Consider the following 18519-nt stretch of genomic DNA (forward strand, 5'->3'; position numbering starts at 1 on the left):
TTCAGGAGTTCCTGTCAGAAAAACGGTAACAGTCAGCAACAAAATATGCAGACCTTACTGCCCGTAACTCGGACCAGCGTTCATACACTTATCCATTTTTAGTGGTCCCCCCCCCCCCCCCAAAAAAAAAACAACATGGCGTGCAAAAACAAATCTGCAGCCGTGTCAAAATAAATAATCTCCCTGTAATGGGGAGAGAAATCCTCCTTAAAGAGCATAACTACTTCTACAATGTCAGCAAACATGGCTGCAGCCTTCCTGCACACCCACTCAGCCTAAACATCTGTGTCAGGAACACGATTCACATACTGTGGATGTGAGCCGTACTTTAACCTCAATCCTCTTATCCCGAAGCAATTTCATGGCCGTGGCTCGGGTTTGACGGCCGTAGTAAGTTTGGATAATGAGGGTGGGATCATTTCGAGTTGGGGTGAAAGTCAGGATGTCCTCCGAAAAAGTTTGACTCGAGACTGTTGATAATTACAATTCAAAATGCCAGGGTTCAACAGTTTAATTTATTTTATTTTTTTATTTCTCAAGCAACACATGAAGGTCATACCGTGGCGAATCTTTTGTCAGAGTTGCCGTGGAATTAAGTTTAATTTATGGTAATGTTCCTTGCTATTGAATAATATTTACTTTCTAGGGCAAAACCCAAATTAATTCAATTATACTAAAGTTCATATAGTTGCCCATTAAAGCTGTGTCACTTTCACCCTTCAGATAACTCCTCTGCACATTAAAATGGATCTGTTTGGACAGTTGGCCGAGATCCAATGGAGCCGCTTCAGGATTTCTCTTTTTTAGCGTTTAGGTGTTTGTACTTGTCGGCCTGACACGCTCCCGCTGCCAAAGTGAAATGGTAGCTATTTTTCTTTCTGGATATTCTTGCTGTCACCAGTTGGCTTCACAGTGCGCCATAAAGACTGCAGCTATAGGTCATATGTGACATTAGATTAGCTCTGTCGACTGAAGCCAGCTGCCTAAAAACAGAGGCAAAAAAAAAAAGATATAAATTCATGAAATCTCAAGATTGATATTTAATTTCTATTTTTAGTACAGAGCATTTCTTTTCCTGTGGACAATCCAGTCAGTCACGCCAGATCTTTGTGCGTGTGTGTGACAGAATAGTGAAGCTGCATGGCAGGACCACCAGGAACTCCTCCACTGAAGGAGCTGCCAAACCTAAAGGCAGATGTTCTGGTTTCGTTTCAGATTATGAAAGAGTTTTGACACAATGTTCTCAGTTCCTTGAGAATCACCGGCCACTTCTTCAGGTACTATGTGCACCCTGTAACGTCTGGTTGAGATCCTCTGCTGCTGTAGGTTTGACATGTGCGTCCAGGGATAGTCTTCATCATCATACCTTGGTTGTAGAGGCGGTTGTGCGTGGAACTCTAAGTAGAACGCTGAAACATTCAGATAAGCCCATGTGGCTTCCACAAACATGTTCAAAGTCACTTAGGGCCTGTCCACACGGAAACAAGTGTAGGGGAATCCACATAGGGCTTCATTTTTTTTTTTTTTTTTTTTTTTAATACCACATAGGCGTTTCATCCACATGAGAACAGTGTTTTCTGAGCCCTGAAACTGTATTTTTTTGAAAACTGGTCCCAGAGGGTGGAAAATGTCCATACACTGCCCTTGTGCTTTCATGTAGACAACCCATTTATACATTATACATTATTTATACATTAAAATTGTTTACATTTCGTTCTGTTGTCATGTGGACAGGGCCTAACTTAACCTTTGTCCATGTCCAAAGTCCGGCCCTTGGTCAGATGTTGCATGGCCTGCAGCTCCGGTTTTATAATGTATTATTTATGGCCCTGAAGGGACTTAGACAGGAAATCGTTTATATGTTATCCCCATTAGGTTTGCTGGTAAGGAGTTGTGCTTTTAAACAAACAGATTCTGTCTTAGACTGCAGGTGTGAAAGAAAGACAGATCTTCTTTATCATTCTTTCACTCCGGCAAGAATGATTTAAAAAGGATTTTTGTGTACTATAAAGCGGTGCATTTGTATGTAATGTTTACTGTTAGAAAAAGGTCTGAGAGGCCATTATCATATCTGGCCCTCGCTCCCTCACACTGTTGACAAACGACACCAAAAACATTGGTATTGCATTTGCAATCTACCTGGTTTAATCAGTACTGAACTTTACATTCAATTTCCGGCTTCCTCCCACAGTCCAAAAACATACAGACGTTTGTCTCTCTCTGTGTGGCCCTGCGATGGACTGGCCTATGTCAGCTGAGATTGGAACAGCACCTCCCCCCCGCGACCCTCCTGTGGAGGATAAAGTGGTATAAAATGGATGGATGGATGGATTTGATCTGATTCAGGAAAAAAGAGCGGTGATACCGAGGGCTTAAATACAGAGGGGGCTTTTCCACAAAGCTGAGTGAAACAGAAAGCGGCGATTTGTTGAAAGATAGACCTCAGCGCTCGAGTCCCGAAAATGTGCTCCTTATCCAGACGGCGAGTGGAAATTGTATGGTGGAAATTGTTAGGAAGCAGCCATCTTAAACAGATCAGAGAGCCACACACTTATGAAGTGAACTCCACTGTTTTTTTTTTCCCTTCCTTTCTTCTTGTTACAAGGTGGTAGCACATGCAGCGTTCTCAGGCCTGGCTGCAGAGGCGGTCGCCTCGGGCATGCCTCAAAGCGTTGTGGGGTTTTGTTTTTTTTAATGGCAGACTTTGCCCCGTCATTGAGAGGACTGATTAAAAAAAACAGTCTTTTGTGTCATGGTCGGGGCGGCAGCACCATATGGCTGAGGGGCTTAAGCACACGGAGAAGACATCTGCAGCTTCACCAAATTACCGAGACGGAAGAAAAGAAACGGAATCACGGAGATTAAAGTGTGAATCGGCCTCCGTCCTCTGACGGAGAAGTGACTCATTTGCCCAAATTCCGCTGGTTTTTACGATTGTTGTAATTGTGGGAGGCGGTTGTAACAGCACTGTTTAAGCTGAATGGCGGCATTGTTTAACACACTTTTAAACTGGTGAGTTACAAAATTCTAAATCTCGTCACATCAGATCATGTTTGATTAAACACTGAATGCAGCAACATAAAGAAAGGACATTGTATCCATTACATTACAAGCGTGCCTGTGAATGATATTACCGTATTTTTAACAGTTAAGAGTTCTTTCTTTATTCCTGCCCCTGTTTTCTTGTTTCTGGATACGATCTGTCCTGCAGTTTCCTCTAAGAGCACATTTGTTTTGATTTTGGATGTCAGCCAGGCCACAGGCCACAGAGTTTAAAAAGTCACAGCTCAGAGAAACTCCACACAGTCGAACAGAGAGCAAGTGTTTATGGCTCCTTGTGTGTGTGTGTGCGCCATCATATCTTGTCAAACACTTGAATAATCTGAGTCCTCTCCGTTCTGCTCTTATTGTTCTTTTGATTCTGCATAAAACAACCAGGTTTATCTCGGGGCAACGCTGCACACCACAAAGATGTTCTTATTATTTTCACCATTAGCTCGATGAATGGACTGTGTTTAAGGATGAGATTATAGACAGACAGCCGCCAACAGTAAAGCCAAAGCATCCGTCTCACCCCCTGGTGGCCGGCTGCAGTATTCGATTTTAGATTTTAGACATTTCCTTTGCTAAATGTTGGAGATTAACCCACGTTTTCAGGATTGTCAAGTCTTTTTAACTGATCTACAGTTCGGTTTGATTCTTGTGCTTCTTCCCGTGATGACACTCTGGTTTTCCCTGGTTATGACGTCATGAGTCGGGCTAGTGGAAACACTTAAGCCACTACAATAACAATAATAACACTAAGCCCATTATGCAGGGCCATGTTCAGGCACTTTACTTATTGAATGTTTCTAATCTTTTGTTCATGAGTGCAAACAAATCGTGCCAGAGAATCGTGATTCACATTTTTTTTCAGAATCGTGCAGCCCTATTTATGACTATACTAAAGAGAATTTGTAAGGTTTTTCAGTCTATATGTCTCAAATATCTATATGTCATCTAAATGTCATTGAAGGTGTACGAGAGGCAGAGAAGCCTTCATGAAGTCGGGTTTCCACTGATTTATTGATTGTTTTGGAGAGAACAGTGACCTGGATGAATGAGAGTCTGCACAGACAAAGGCAGTAAACACTGGCAGCTATGACGGGCCTCACAACTAAAGCAGATGCCTTTCTTAAAAAGTGAGAACTCCGTCGCAGTCCCTCCGGAACGTCAACCTTTCAGTCATTCTCACGAATTCCTCGGAGAGAGTCCTCTGTATGACTCACAATGATCTGCCTGACGAGCTATCGCGCTCTTTAATTCAATTTTATTTATATAGGCATATTGTTCACGGTGCACATTATCTCCAGAGACTTTACAGAGTCAGGTTGAGACCTTACAATATTAAAACCTCAGCAGTTCCCTCCGTAAGCAAGCACTTGGCAAAAGTGGAAAGAAAAACACAAAGAAACCACTGACGGGACCAGACTCGGGGACGGCGTTGATCCTCCTTGACTGATTTGATTGAGATGGAGAGAACGTGGGGATTGAAATATTGTTATTTTCAAGCAGAACGCTTGCATCTTCCTCAAGGTTTCTGCTTTTGATTCCGTGTGCTTTCATCCTGTCAGAGTTTACCGCTCCTTGAGCAACAACTCTGTTTGCTTCTTCTTCTTCTTTTTTTCCCGGTGCAATGACGGTGTCACTTTTTGAAAGAGGATTATTTGCTCTCATTCATCGAGGCTCATCATTACCCAGCACATGGTCTCGAATTGAAGAGCAACATGGTACCTGCTCCACAAGAGACTTGTACATAATAGAAAATATGCAGTGATTGAGCATCAAGGTCATTGTGGCAGAGGATTTCTCAAGAGGGCTAAAAAGTCATCAGTGGAGTGAGCAAATAAGGCCAGGTGGCTGATGAACTCCAGAATAGTTTGACAAACCCCATCACCGACGACAAATTAAAGTGTCAGCCGCGGCTCCGCGTGGCATCACGTTCCCTGTGTTTTCCTTTGATAAGCCGCCACACTGATACGAGCCTGCAGCACGTCGCTGTCTGCAGAGCGGTTTGAGAACACCACGAGCGCCGCGGCGCAGTAACAGGAGAGGCGGCGCAGATGCTCCACTGTGAGTATTGATTGGACCAGACGTCCAGGCTACTGTTACAGCCCCCGATGAAGGCAGGGAGGCGGGCCGAGCCGGCGGCCACCTCTGCGTTCGTTCCTCCACGCAGCCGGAAGGGAACTGTTGTGAAAATTTGACCTGACGTATGGTCACATAAGCGCCCGCGGATATGGGCGAATTTCCTGGTTACATACATCCCCGTTTAAAGATACCACACTCCGTTGTGTCGGTCACAGACACGTGTGCATAAAAATACATGTTCACACATGCTTGCTTATGTCGGACAGCTTGTGTCCTTGTTTTGTTTTTTTTCCTCCTGTAGTGGCTTTCTGTCACAAACATCCTGGCAGCCGCAGTTCACTGGAGAACTGTACATAAATAATGGCTAACTGCATAAGAACTTGGCAGAGAGGCTGAAGGCAGAGCTGTGGTGTGGATGTCAATTCAGTTAAGGGTGCAAGAAAGTATGACAGTGAGATTTATGATTACTGTGATGTGTGTGTATGTGTGTGTTGTTGTTGGCCCGTAGTCCTGAAACAGCTTGATGAGAGTTGATTTAATGCACCGACATGCAGCTATAGAGTCAAGGATGAAGAATTTTGATATGGAACAATACAGCGACAGAATCGCCAAATATATTGCCGGGTCCGACGCAGTGGTTCAGTAATGATGCTTACAATACAGACAAAGCAGCCGGTGCTAACCTTTACAGGAGACAGCAGAGGTGCAGGGAAATGTCATCACTGCACAAAGGTTGCCTCGCGAACACCATGGAGCGTTCACTCGTGTGCCGCGACAATCAATCACTTCACGGCACCGCTTACTCGTAATTGTTGAACAGTTCCAGCTTCTTTAAACGTGAGGTTAAGTGTGTAAACAGGGAAGCAATTAATTATAGTTTTATGAAAAAAAAACAAATTGATTCATTGAGGAAAAAAATAATTGAGAGATAATTAATTAATAATTAAAATAATGGTTGCAGACCTAATCAGAATATTGTCTTTTGTCACATGGTAGTACCTGAGGGGTAAGCAGACGATGTCATGGCTTAAATATTATTCTTTGCCTTTTAGAATACACATTTTTACAAAACACATCTAAAGTAAAAACCACTCAGTGATCCGGTGACATGATAAGTGCGCTCTCACGTCTGTGAATTGCAGCTATTAACTGCAGCCGAGTCACACGATCATTACCATACATCCAGCGGTTGTGTGCGTATTGAAGATCTACGTCTGTCAGAGCGGCGGGATACGTCCGTGTAATGCGCCTCTACAGATACGAGCATACTAATAGAAACACACACAGTTTAACGCAGACACATTCGGCTTCTTGTCAAAGCAGCTGCAAGAGTAATGGCCCAAGGTCTCCTCCTGAACGTAGACTAATGAGTATCTCAAATTCGACAAACAGAGTGCATTTATCACACACGCTACACTTAATGGCACCACCACCACCACCACCCAGGCCCAACAGCACGCTCACGCCGGTGTCTGGCCACATTATGGATTGCCCCGTTTGTCCCCCCTTTACTTTCCTATTATTTTAGCCACTTGGTCGTTCACTGTGGGAGGATAAAGAGAGAGGAGGACGGAGGTGGGGAAGAACAGGACCAGAATCTGTGCGGTGGCACTTGTGTTTTCCTTCTCCTGTCCACACGCCCAGCACGGATCGGTCTATTCTCAGCTTCCTTCATTGTCTTTGTGTCTGCTTCACTTGTCTCTCTGAAAAACCGAAAATGCAGATGAATGGAACACTTCAGCTCGGTAATGGCGACAGAAGTGACAGATGAATACTAGATGCGCTGCTTTGATTCACCATGATGAAGTGTTGTTGGGTTTTTTTTTATTTGTGGGGGTGACACGTAAGCTTTGCACAAGGACTCTAAACTCTAAAGACGTGTCTGTCAGGGAAACAGGAGTTTTATGATGATTAAACACCTGGTGATGGATATTAGACAAGAATGGAGAGTGAATATTCTAAACCTGACAGTCTCCGCTGGACTCGACTGAGTTTGCTTTCACGCTTTAGCGCATTTTTGCCGAATATCGCGTTCCCCTCCTCACCTGAGGAGGCGCTGCATCAAGAATTGCTGAAGGAGAAGACGAGACAAACGAGAAATCTCGCTCATCTGTTGTTTTGATGCGGGACAACGTCAGAGCCAAACATGGAGCTGCATCAAATCCCATCGTCATATGAGACTCAGACATTTCCCCCCCGGGCTATCGCTGTGTTTACCCACAATGCCCTGCGTTGTAGTCCGCTTCCTGCATTTGGTTCACCTGAAGCGAACCCAGACCTATGTTTTTGGCGTTTCAGCGTTCACTTCTTTGCTTATTTGGTGTGGATCAGGGTTCCCCCCAAAGCAACCGGACTTTCCGAGCAAACGGACGAGGATTTGGTGTGAATACGACACAACTTTAACGTATTCTGCCTATAGGAGTCGACACAGCAGATCTCTCTTTGTCTTCAGCCCAATTTTCCTCAGCGCCCTGTTTGTCAATAGCACCGACGGCAGCGATCTGGTCTCGGGACTGGCACTAGACCATTGGATGTGCCCCCCCAGTGGCTGGATTCATACTCTTACTTTAACGTACCTTATCTCAACACTCGCACTTACAGTGTGGGAAAGGCTTGTCCTCGGCTCAGTCGTTACACATGTGATAGTAGAAGTAATGACATCCTAGATACGAGCCCTGCACAGTCCTCAGAGTCCATAGCTGTGATCCCTTTGTTGGAGAGAAGGGAGGATGAATTGAGCCCTAATTAGATGAATTCAGAGCAAGGCCTGCTGTTTTTAATGACTGTTCGACAGAGATAACAGCATATCCTCCTTAAGTGCTGTGAAGTCTACATTATCGAAGCTGAAAATCCAGGCAGTTCTTTGACACGCAGCTCAGACACATTAGACACAATAGGCTTTGCTAGTCTTAGCAAAAACCTGAGTGCTCCTGAGAAAGCAAAGAAACAAGGAATAATAACGGAAGACAGTGACTGATAACTCTAACGTCACCTCAGAGAGTGGACAGACAGTCTGGTCTGTTTCAAAAAGGTTCACCGAATAATCACTTTTTTAAACTGTGCAAAATGTAGTTTAATTTGCAAATGGACATGAGACATAACATATTGTGGATTAAAAAAGGCTTAATTATAAAGTAAACATGGATAAGAATTAGAGCTTTAACGGACAGTTTGATAATCCTGTGTCGTCCTAACCAAAGGACAGTATTTTTTTGTAGCGGTATTTATCTCTGACGACAGTCATAACCGCTTCTACTTTCAGAAATGATAAAAATACACACTGAAAACTACCATAAAGTCTGTCCTGTTTGTCGTCGGAAGCAGTATTTAATTATTCCCAGTGGAAGTGTGCAGCTAATGGTACCACATGTGGGTGAGGGCCATTTGTGGAGCCATTTTGTCATCACATATTTGTGACGTTTGACTGCTGTGACTTCCTGTTGCTGAAATTTAGCTCAGTTGATAATTTGATGCTGCCTGTGATGCTCAGAGCCATTGAAGCAGACTTGCTAGCCTGAAACTGAATGGTGGAATTGATTGTCTGGCCGATTCCAGACCAGTGAGCTGTGAGACAGTCATTCCTCTCCTCCTCCTCCTCCTCCTCCTCCTCCTCTTACTCATTTAGATTTACTGTCTTTCCCATTGTCACCACTCATGTCCCATTCCTCTCTTTTATGCCCCAGCCTCTGCAATCTTCCTCCCATGTTCCATGACACAGTGCAGCCTTTGATGAAGGAAGCCATACTGCACCGCCGTCCGTGATTGCCCGTGGCCCATGACTTCTTCTTGGGAGTGACTGAGTTCTTAGAGCCATAAAATAAGATAAACTGAGCCTGAAAGCTTTGGGGCCTTTCAGTATGCCTTTAGATGACATCATCAATGTGAGACGGCGGCAATAAAAGTGAGGTCGGCTGCCACCGTCGGGCTAATGCCCTGAAAGGTAGCACTGTCATGATAAGACTGCCGTCTCATTTCATCTCTCCTCCGCAGGCGTTAGGTGTGTGATGCATCCGATACTTGGGGTGTCAGGTTTGAGCAGAAAGGGCGGCTAATAACTGGAAATGCATTCTCTGTGTGTAGAGACTGTTTGTCCCAAAGACAATGATAAAGCGTTTAATCTTCCCAGGAACAGAGAATCACACGGGCATGATGATGCCATTATCTCTGCGAGGCACTCTCGCTGAGAAACCTCACGCTTACCCTTGATTTATATTTCCCTTCATCAGCATCGACCACTCGGATTGCAAAAATCATTCATTTATAAAAGCGGCGCTCGCTTGCTTTTGTTCTTGTTCATGTGAAATTCACCAAATGTACTTTCGTCACACGGTCCCTCGGTAGCCTTTCCTTTCCTCATGTTATTGGGACTGACGTGACAGGGATGGATCTTTCTGGGTGAAGGCCGTGTGATTGCTTTTGCTAACAAGAGATGAAGGTAGCGGACAAATTTATCTTTCTTGGATCACTTCTCAGCGACTCGGCCTCCTTGTGTGTCATAATTCAAATAGAAAGCTGTCGTTTTGGCACTCTCGGAACTGTGATCTCATCCTTCATCAAAACCTACCGAAGTAAGCAGGAGGCCACCTCGTTGTGTCATAGTGAAATAAAAGATGTTCACACTGACTGCAGGCAGCGGAGAGTCGTCGGCACTCGTGTAGCCCCCCCCCCACGCGCTTTTGAAGCGGGCCAAACTCCAGAGATACGCCACTCATAATTCATTTTTCGTCAAAAGGGAATAAAAGTTCCGTTAGATTGATAATTCATGCAGGATGTCTTTCAAAATAGGAAGTGCAGGGTTTGAAATGCAAACGGTGCAGCCGGCTAATTGGTACCACAGGGGAGATAGAGATCAAAGAGCCTCTGTGTTGATAGAGAAAGCCTCACTCTCTTTTTGTCTGCCACTGATTTAATGGACACAAAGCCACCGTGAAAGTCCTCAAAGCGGTGGTCGTCGACAGAAGCATCACCACGAGTGCCAACGTGACTCAGAGTTCCGTGTATTTCTAATTTTGTGCTTTGTGTGTGTGTGTCTCTTTTTTAACTTCTGTGTCATTAAGGATCCGAGCAAGAATCGTATGTCCTTATGAAACCCGCACCCCTCGGTTTGTTCCCCATCACTCAGCACTTCTGGTAATTGTCACTCAACAAAGCGCAGTTGTGCAACGTTTTCAGTGGAAGCTCCGGTGAAAGGTTTCATTTGTTTCTGTGTAACCACACGTCTTTCGCCACTCTGCCAGTTGCCAGTTCGCCTCGTATCCTCCTCCTCGGTTCAGTCACTTGTGTGTTTGTTTCCATGTCCGTGCCACTCTTTCTTTTACCGAGGGACGTGACACTTACATTTCTACGTTTCTATCAGTTTTTCCTGATTTTAGGCACACTTCACAATGAAGTCCGTATCCCGTTTCGTCATTTGCACAAATGAACATCAACGATATTTCCTAGTTGTCATTCTTTTGGCCAGTCTGGCACAACGTTGCTGTCATGTGAGGCTTCGTTTTCTATTTCCTAGAATACATTTTTTCACAGTTCCTCTGTATTCCCACTGCAGTGACAGCAGCTTCTAGAAATCCTCATATACAAGGTGCGATCAAAGCATTAATTAGTTATTTCGTTTTAAGTTTTATGTGCACATACAGTAGATTCGCAGACACGCTGGCACAGCGAATCTGATCAAAGGCATTCAGAAACACCAGCGCTCTCTTTCATTCCCCTGAGTCACTTTCTATATCTGTGGGGATTTAGAGAGCCCAAGAAACATCACCACACACTTTAAACGCTTCCTTTTCTCTCCAGTTAGATTTAGAGCCCGGTCCCTCTGTCTTGGCTGGAAAAACCCATCCGCTAGCAAGTAGGAAAGATTCACATTCACCCCTTCAATACATTAAAGAATTTTATTAGCATATTTTCATCCTGACTGGTCTGTTGAATGTCTGCTGCATCCGACGAGGCTCTGCCTCTCTCTGTGCCCTTGCAGAGGGTCAGCAGTCCTACGTGAATCACGACAGGCTCAGGTGGCACAACAGTGTGTAAAGTGTTCTGGGACAGGAGATTATATCTGCTCCTTTCTCCTTCACGTCGGCCTTGTTCTCTGTTGGTTTCACATCAGAGCAGGCGACACGGCGCAGCATTAGGAGAGGCGAGTTGTATTTCCATGATGTGCATACAGATAAATCCGTAATATTTATTGCACTGTAAATACAATTTTAGTGGTGTTTCTAAGCCTATTAGGAACACTTGCTGCCGTAGTGCTGCGTGACACATGGTTGTGATGTTAATTTCAAGTTGGTTGGACAGTAAACGTGATGACACACTTTCACTTTTCACTTCGTTCCATGCAAGTTAGGATACGCTTCCTCACCCGTCTCTAAACCGCCCCCCACCCCCAAAGGGATTGTCCCCAAGTGGACACGGCGGTTTCAGGTTAAGTCTGGTCCCAGTTCCTGAAATAGAAAATGTAAAAATGGAAACACCCAAAGTAGAGGAAACAACAACGCTCCTTTCCCTCGCTTTCCCTCTCGTGCTACGCTTTTCGTACTGGAAACCTCTGGGGGTATCCAATTATGACGCCCTTGAGAGAAAGACAGCGCTTGGATTTCTGTCAATGTGGGGTTTAGGTAGTGCTTCTCAATAACACTCTGAATTATTGATGGCACAGAGACTGGGAGGCGAAAGAGGTAGTTAACTTTCACTTTTGTGTATGAAGAGGAGAAAGGGGGTATGATGGCGATGGGTTAGCCCAAAATGCTGCCCAGCATATTTTAAACTGATATTTTTGATTAGGGGGACCCCTGGGGTAAGACCTGTTTGAAAGATGCCCATAAAAGGACCACAGAATATTGAAGATGAATCCTGACTGACATGGACAGGGAATCGCAGACACTCGCTCAAGACGATTGTAAATAATTAACAGGGGGCAGACAGATGAAGACGATTCCACTGGTGGGAGCTTGATCCTTCTGTCACTCATAGACCACTGGGTCTTTTTTTCCTCCCTCTCACTGCAAATAGACATGAAGACGATGGATGATGCTTGCAGTGGTTTTTGCAGATCGATCTGAGAACGGCCTCGCTGTCTGGGTCCTGCATGGGTTCCTCTGTGTGAAGTCAGGCCATCTCTGTCTGTAGAAAGAATTCCTGAAAGCAAGAATGACTGACTTGCTTTTCCCTGAGTGTGGTGCTCATTCACAAACCTGTGGCTTCCAGTTCTTATGGAGTCACCAAACTCCCTGAGAAACACGTGTCAAGACATTTGGGCAGTTGAGCTGTTAAAAGTATAGACACCATGCAAGTGTCTTCATGTTCCGTAATGCCTGCTAGTTGTTTGGACAATAATTACTTTGATCCATTTCTCAAGCGAGGCAGTGTTGGGAGTTGTGACTGGAAAGCCCTTGGAAAGTCGTTGAACCTTCAAAAAGGTGTGAGGAACCCATGCACCAGTATTCTCATCCTATCGTAACGATTTACGTCGCATCAGGGCGGTGCCGAAACATTTTCCAGAAGTTTTATTGGCTCTTGCTGTCCGTTCGGTCTTAGTCTGACATCAATCAAGATCTGCCATGGAAGCTCAAGTATAAACCTGAATCTAATCTGCGGGGATTCCTCGATGAGGACAGAGTAGAGTCGTCTGACACTGGGGTGACAATCAATGGCCTCTGTGACGGGACAACCCGTCACTTATGTGAACTCTGTGGGTGATGAGGTTAAAGCAGCCTTCCCTTGAGAACAGTCTGAGTGGCATTGATGGCAAAGAGGGTCCCAACCTCCCCTGACAGACATATCTCATCCTGGATGCCATCCTGCCCCCTCTCTTTACCATGGCATAATGCAGGCGCTCTGACAATGAGACTACATTATGCAGACAGCAGACAGTTGACATACTAATCCAAGAACTAAAGGACTATAGGGACCATTGATTTTCTATTCTTGGTAAAAGGCAAGAAGCCAGCCATCACTTCTCTTCGACGAGGGATGCTAATGGACTTTTTAAAATGTTGCCAAGGAGATCCCCCTGAGCTATTCTGTTTTTGCCACTGCAGGGTCTTTTGAAAAATACTGAAATCCCCAGCTTCTATATTTGACATGTTTGTATTCAACAGCCCAGCTTAGGTGTCTCAGTGGTGTCAAGTATTCATACACAGCATCTGGCTGGTCAGCGACAGCTAACACTTGGTGTAGAAAACCTAACATATGATTTAAATGGAGTGGCAGTATGAAGCTACTGTAAAGGTAAGGACACGGGTGTATTTTGACCAATAGTGATACCTATGTGTTTTTATGACCAATGGCTAATCCAATAGGCTCTAATGCAACTTTTTCAGTATGGATCAGCCAGACAAACATCGATGTCTGTATCAGCAATTGCCAACTTATCTGCTGTCCATCCATAGAATTCTTGGTTTCTTAAGGTGAATCCATATCATGTCGATATGCTATCTCCAGAAAAAAAAAAAACAGTGTACAGATCTTAAGCTGTTGCGATCTTTAAAGGTGCATTCCTTACTGGAGCTCCACTAGACTGACCTAATTTCCACCCATCTGAAAAGTAGCCCATAGCCTCGGCCTCTTTGTCCCAAGGGTGTTGTTCTCTCAATTATTGCCAAATTCTCCTTCATCCCAATTCCAATTTTCTGTGATGACATTTACATGTTTAACCACTGGAAATCTAATTAGGGTCTCGTGTCTTGAGGGGGGGGGGATCGAGTGAAGAGTTGAAATAACCGCTGGGTTAAAATAATGTTTGACGAGGGCAAGTGTCCTTTTCTTCAGTGGAAAGAACGTACAGGGTTAATATTCTCCAACTCGGATAGGTTTTGTTTCCTCGCATCATGTGTTGTGTCTGAAACAGCTGTGACTGTTATTGGAGAGTAGACCCTGAGAAGGATGTGAGCACACTGAAAAAAACTGCTCCGTGCCCATGGTGATGAACTGTGTGACTCGTGTCATGGGACTGTGAATGAGATTGGTGGTCTGATGAACCTTCCACAGGGAGTTTGGGGAGGAACAATCATGGCTCAGGCAGCAACAATGAAATGTTTGTCTCATCACACACCGTCCATATCATGTGTTGTTTTGCCTCCTGTCACATTAAAATTCCCATGTGGTTGTTTTGACATAGGAATCATCAGGCAGGTTGTTTTTTTATGGCTCTGTAAAGACGTGGAATCACACTGTGATCATTCCCTAATGCTAATGGAGGCAAAATGTGTTGGGATTATACATGTGTGTGTGTGGGGCTTTATATGATGCTGTAAAATTTTTTTTTACAACACAGTCAAGTTATTGTTGTTAGTCAATGGTGGTATAAAGAGTGCCACAAAGACGCTAATGTTCGATGACGTATGAGTAGGCTTTGTTTTTATTTGTTGCCTTTTCGCGGTATATTTTTTTTTCCTTTAGTTTTTATACAACAAACAAAGAAAAAATTGTATATTCAGTGATCCCTTACTCATTATCTCATTATCCTGTCACCGTTTTTATAGTGTTATGATAGCACCCGGCCAGCACGACAGCCTCTGTTGCAGTGACCTGCTCAGAGCAGAGGCTAATGAAGCTAATTGTGTCCAAAGTCGTGAGGGGAACCTGGGGGATTTTTGGCTCATTATATGCCGACCAGTGCGTCTGAGAGATATGTCACAGTGGAGGAAAGTGGGGCCTACATTTTTTCCACAGTAAAGGGACTCTTGAGATATTCAGGTGCACAAAGGTGTGAGGTAAGAGATATACTCTTTTCTGTGGCGAGTAAAAGCGAGTGGATTAACCTCGCTAATCTAGCCACTGTAGCACCAGGGAGGTCGGGGGGGGGGGGGGGGGGATATCAGAGTGATTCAGTATTAGGATTATGTTTGACTGTTAAGTTGTTGGCAGAAAAATAGATGTCCCAAGGGTGGACAGGTGCTTACGGTGCAATGCAGTTGATTGAGGATAAAATTGGACTTAAGATTTTAAGTGTAAATTTTTATGGGCCCATTATCCCGGGCCAAGTGGGGACTGAAGGACATAAAAATTTACTTGCAAAGAGTTTATGTATGAATTTAAATGACTCTGTCCTCATTTGTGTCCACCTATAAAGAAGCAAGATTCTCCTGGTATTAAAGCCTCATTTCTGCATTAACCCCTGAAAAGGCCACGAGACGCCAAAATCCTATGTGGATGCATCGAAATCTGTCCACGGACACAGAAGTGTTGGCTTATCCAAATGAATGCCGGTTAATCACTGGAGTCCCACCATCCCAGAAAGCCCTGTTCTCCTAGGAGGACCAACTGCCAGCGCCTCCCAGATGGCTCAACAAGTCCAGTTCATTAAAAACAAAATGATCCGTGCCTTCCACACCCTAGGACACAGAAAGCAAACATGGGATTGGATAAGTGATGCCTTATTTCCCTTCAACAGCTGTCGGAGCGTCAGCCATCCACCCCTCTCTCTCCACAGAGTGCAAAGCGGGTCATAAAATGTGTTGGGTTCAATAAAGAAATTTTAGAATTCCATGCAGGAGCTTGTGTTGTTAACACGTTTACATGGGAGTAGCATAGTAGATATTGGTGTGTCTTTTTAATGCTTAGGTCAGCCATTTTATTGCAGGAAACCAGTAAATACAGGACGATTCCAGAGCTGGAATCAAAGGCTTTAGTGTTTTCGGATATAATAGTGGTGTAGGTGACAACGAGAAGGGTGCTTTACCAGCTGCCAAGACTAACATTCTATCTCACCTTGTGAAAGGATTTAAAAACACACCTCCATAAATGTCATGTAACTCGGCTTAGCGTGCAAACCGTGTGCAATCCCAATATGTTTTTTGACAAACCACACAGACACGGCAATAAAAAAAACATAGACACCTCCTTGGCAGAGGAAACAGGTTTGGCACCGTAGTATGCTTTGTTGCAACTGGGACACGTTAACATTTAAGCATTTGTTGGCATCGCTATTATTAATTGACGGTTGTTCCCTTTTCAAAATAGTACTTTGCTCTATTAAAACATGTCATTGTCTGACGCTTTATTCTCCACACGAGGGTGGCCCGCGTCAGGCTGGAGCCAGTCCTGGCTGACGTAGGGTGAAAGGCCGGGGTGTTTGCTTCCACTCTCACTCCTCACCTACAGTCATTTTAGAGAGTCCAGTTAACCGTGGGAGGAAACATGCAAACTCCACACAGAAAGACCTCGGGTCAAACTGGGACCCGTACCGTTGACCCTCTTGTAGTGAGGCAACACCGCTTGCCACAGCATCCCCAAAAAATGTTTCTCAAGCAAGTAAATATGGCAAACTTGTCACGAACATGCATTTAAATCTCTTTGTTTTGATGTCATTTAAAGTTTAAAACTGACAAGATTAGGATTTAAAGTAGGACGTATCTTAATAAGCTGTCAGCAGTGATATGCGAGATAAACCTGACTTCTTACTTTTTCTTTTTGTTTGTTTTTTAAAAAGTTGTGCAGTGTTTTCACCGTGGCTGAACTTCGTCAGTGTCTGGAATTGTTTTTCCTCTTGTGATCTGAAGGTGAATGAGCAGGTCCTGATTCAGCATTTCTTATCACGGTTGAATAGTTTTGCTGAGAGCCAACCAATTTGTTTTCACATCATTATCACAGACCTTTATACCGTCTTAGTCAACGCCCTTTTAAAAGGAAAATGGCTCCGGGCCGCGACGATTCGGACAAACCGGTTCTGCAGTGACTCGCGGCCAAGGGAAGGCGTTTTCGTTGGTTGTTGTTTTTACGTTGTCGTGCTCCTCTCTCTCTGTGTGTGAGTCTTTGCTGCTCTGACACTTTTCTTACTGCTCTAGTGACACAGCAGCCAATTTCTATAATCCTGAATTTGATATGACCTAGATGCAAACCCTGCCTTGTAGCTTAGGTTTGCTCCGTTATTCTAATCCAGTGACTTGTTCCCAGAAATGTTCCCAGTGGCAGCTCGGAATGATGATAGAGTCATCACGCTCCGTCTATTGGCTTGTTGTTGAGGTGTTAGCTGGAGTTTTCAGAGTATATGACTTGTTTTGCATAAGCTCAGGACAGTGTTCTTGTTTAGCATGTATCATCATCACACTCTGCTGGCTGCCTCCGTTCTGCTCGCCCTGCAGGTTGTCAATAAATGTCATTCAATCCTCACAAGGATATAATGTTCCCTGGATGTGCTGCTTGTGTTATTTGATATATATGTGATATATATAAAGGCATTTTGGGCTACTTTTCAATGTGTTTAAAGGCAGTTTTGTGAGGGAATTCAACTTTTTGTCCTTTCTGGCCTGTTTTCTCCTCTGAATGTTGCCTTTTTGAGGAATTTGTCTTATTTTGCAGTTAAAAAAAAGCACTATCCAAATCACGCCATCATGAGACTAATCCATAAGGTATATTGTCCTAGTATATCGCCTGAGGCAGGCCACACAAGCTGTTATAATTCACTAAACAAGCAGGGGAAGATGCCCACCCACTCCTCTGGATTTATGGCACTGTGATCATCACCTGGCCTCATTGCTAAATGCAGTTTTCCCTCCTGCATTTAAATGAAGCAGAGTTATTATCAATACCGTTGGCAGCTCGCGTCTCCGCTGTCTTACTTTCCTGTTCCCGTTTCCCGTCACTTTGTATAAAAGCATCTGACAAATGACTAAATGTAAATGTTCCCACTTAAATCCATGTGGCCCCTGGTGTCATTTCCAGGCTGAACAGCGCATTAACCACATGGGGATTGTCAGAAAGAGCACCCCCCCCCCCCCCATGGAGGACACTCTGCCCTTAACAATTTGGGCTGTGAACGCAGGTCATCACAGTTTAAAGTTTGCTTGAACAAATCTCTCTGCCGATCGTCTGTCAGGAGCTTCCCTCGGCTATCGAGCAGATGCGGAGCACAAGATTTACGGCACGGTCTCGGCGTCAAGCACGACGAGCAAAATTGCTGTTTTTATCTGAACTTCTACTTTTATGAGAACCCTTCTGAGACTTTGTTGTTTGAGATGGTAACTGTCTGCGTCTAGCCATCTTTAAGCAACACAGGCCATCATTTCTGTCTGTGATCACTTGTCATACTTTGTGACGTCGGAGCGTCTTTTTCTTTGACTTTTCTGTTTACCATCGGCTCCTTATGTCTTTGTTTACCTACGGCTGCATTCTGTAATTATGCAAATCTCCCTATTCTCCCTATGTCTAATAATACAGAGCAGATGAGTCACATCCTGTTTACCTGCAAACTGTTTCTGAAAGGCATCTGTATTTGACGCCAGGTGTCCCGAGCAACAAATGTCTAATTGATTTAATAGCAGCTCCAATTTTAATATAATAATCCTTCCAGTTTCAATAGGGTTCTTGCAACCTTGTTGCTCGAACCCTAATAGGGTTTTAACAAGTTTCCTGTCATGGTTCCTTAAAAGAAGTTACAGATTTCTACAGAGA

At 44.2% G+C, this 18519-nt stretch overlaps 1 protein-coding gene across 3 annotated transcripts in view; it reads left to right on the plus strand.

Annotated features, from left to right (window-relative positions):
• The window catches only part of sema6e (sema domain, transmembrane domain (TM), and cytoplasmic domain, (semaphorin) 6E), a 171836-nt gene that overhangs the window by 74567 nt on the left and 78750 nt on the right, over window positions 1-18519 (plus strand). The gene's annotated exons all lie outside the window — the stretch shown is intronic.

Source organism: Solea solea, chromosome 13 (assembly GCF_958295425.1).
Source record: "Solea solea chromosome 13, fSolSol10.1, whole genome shotgun sequence".
NCBI lineage: Eukaryota > Metazoa > Chordata > Actinopteri > Pleuronectiformes > Soleidae > Solea > Solea solea.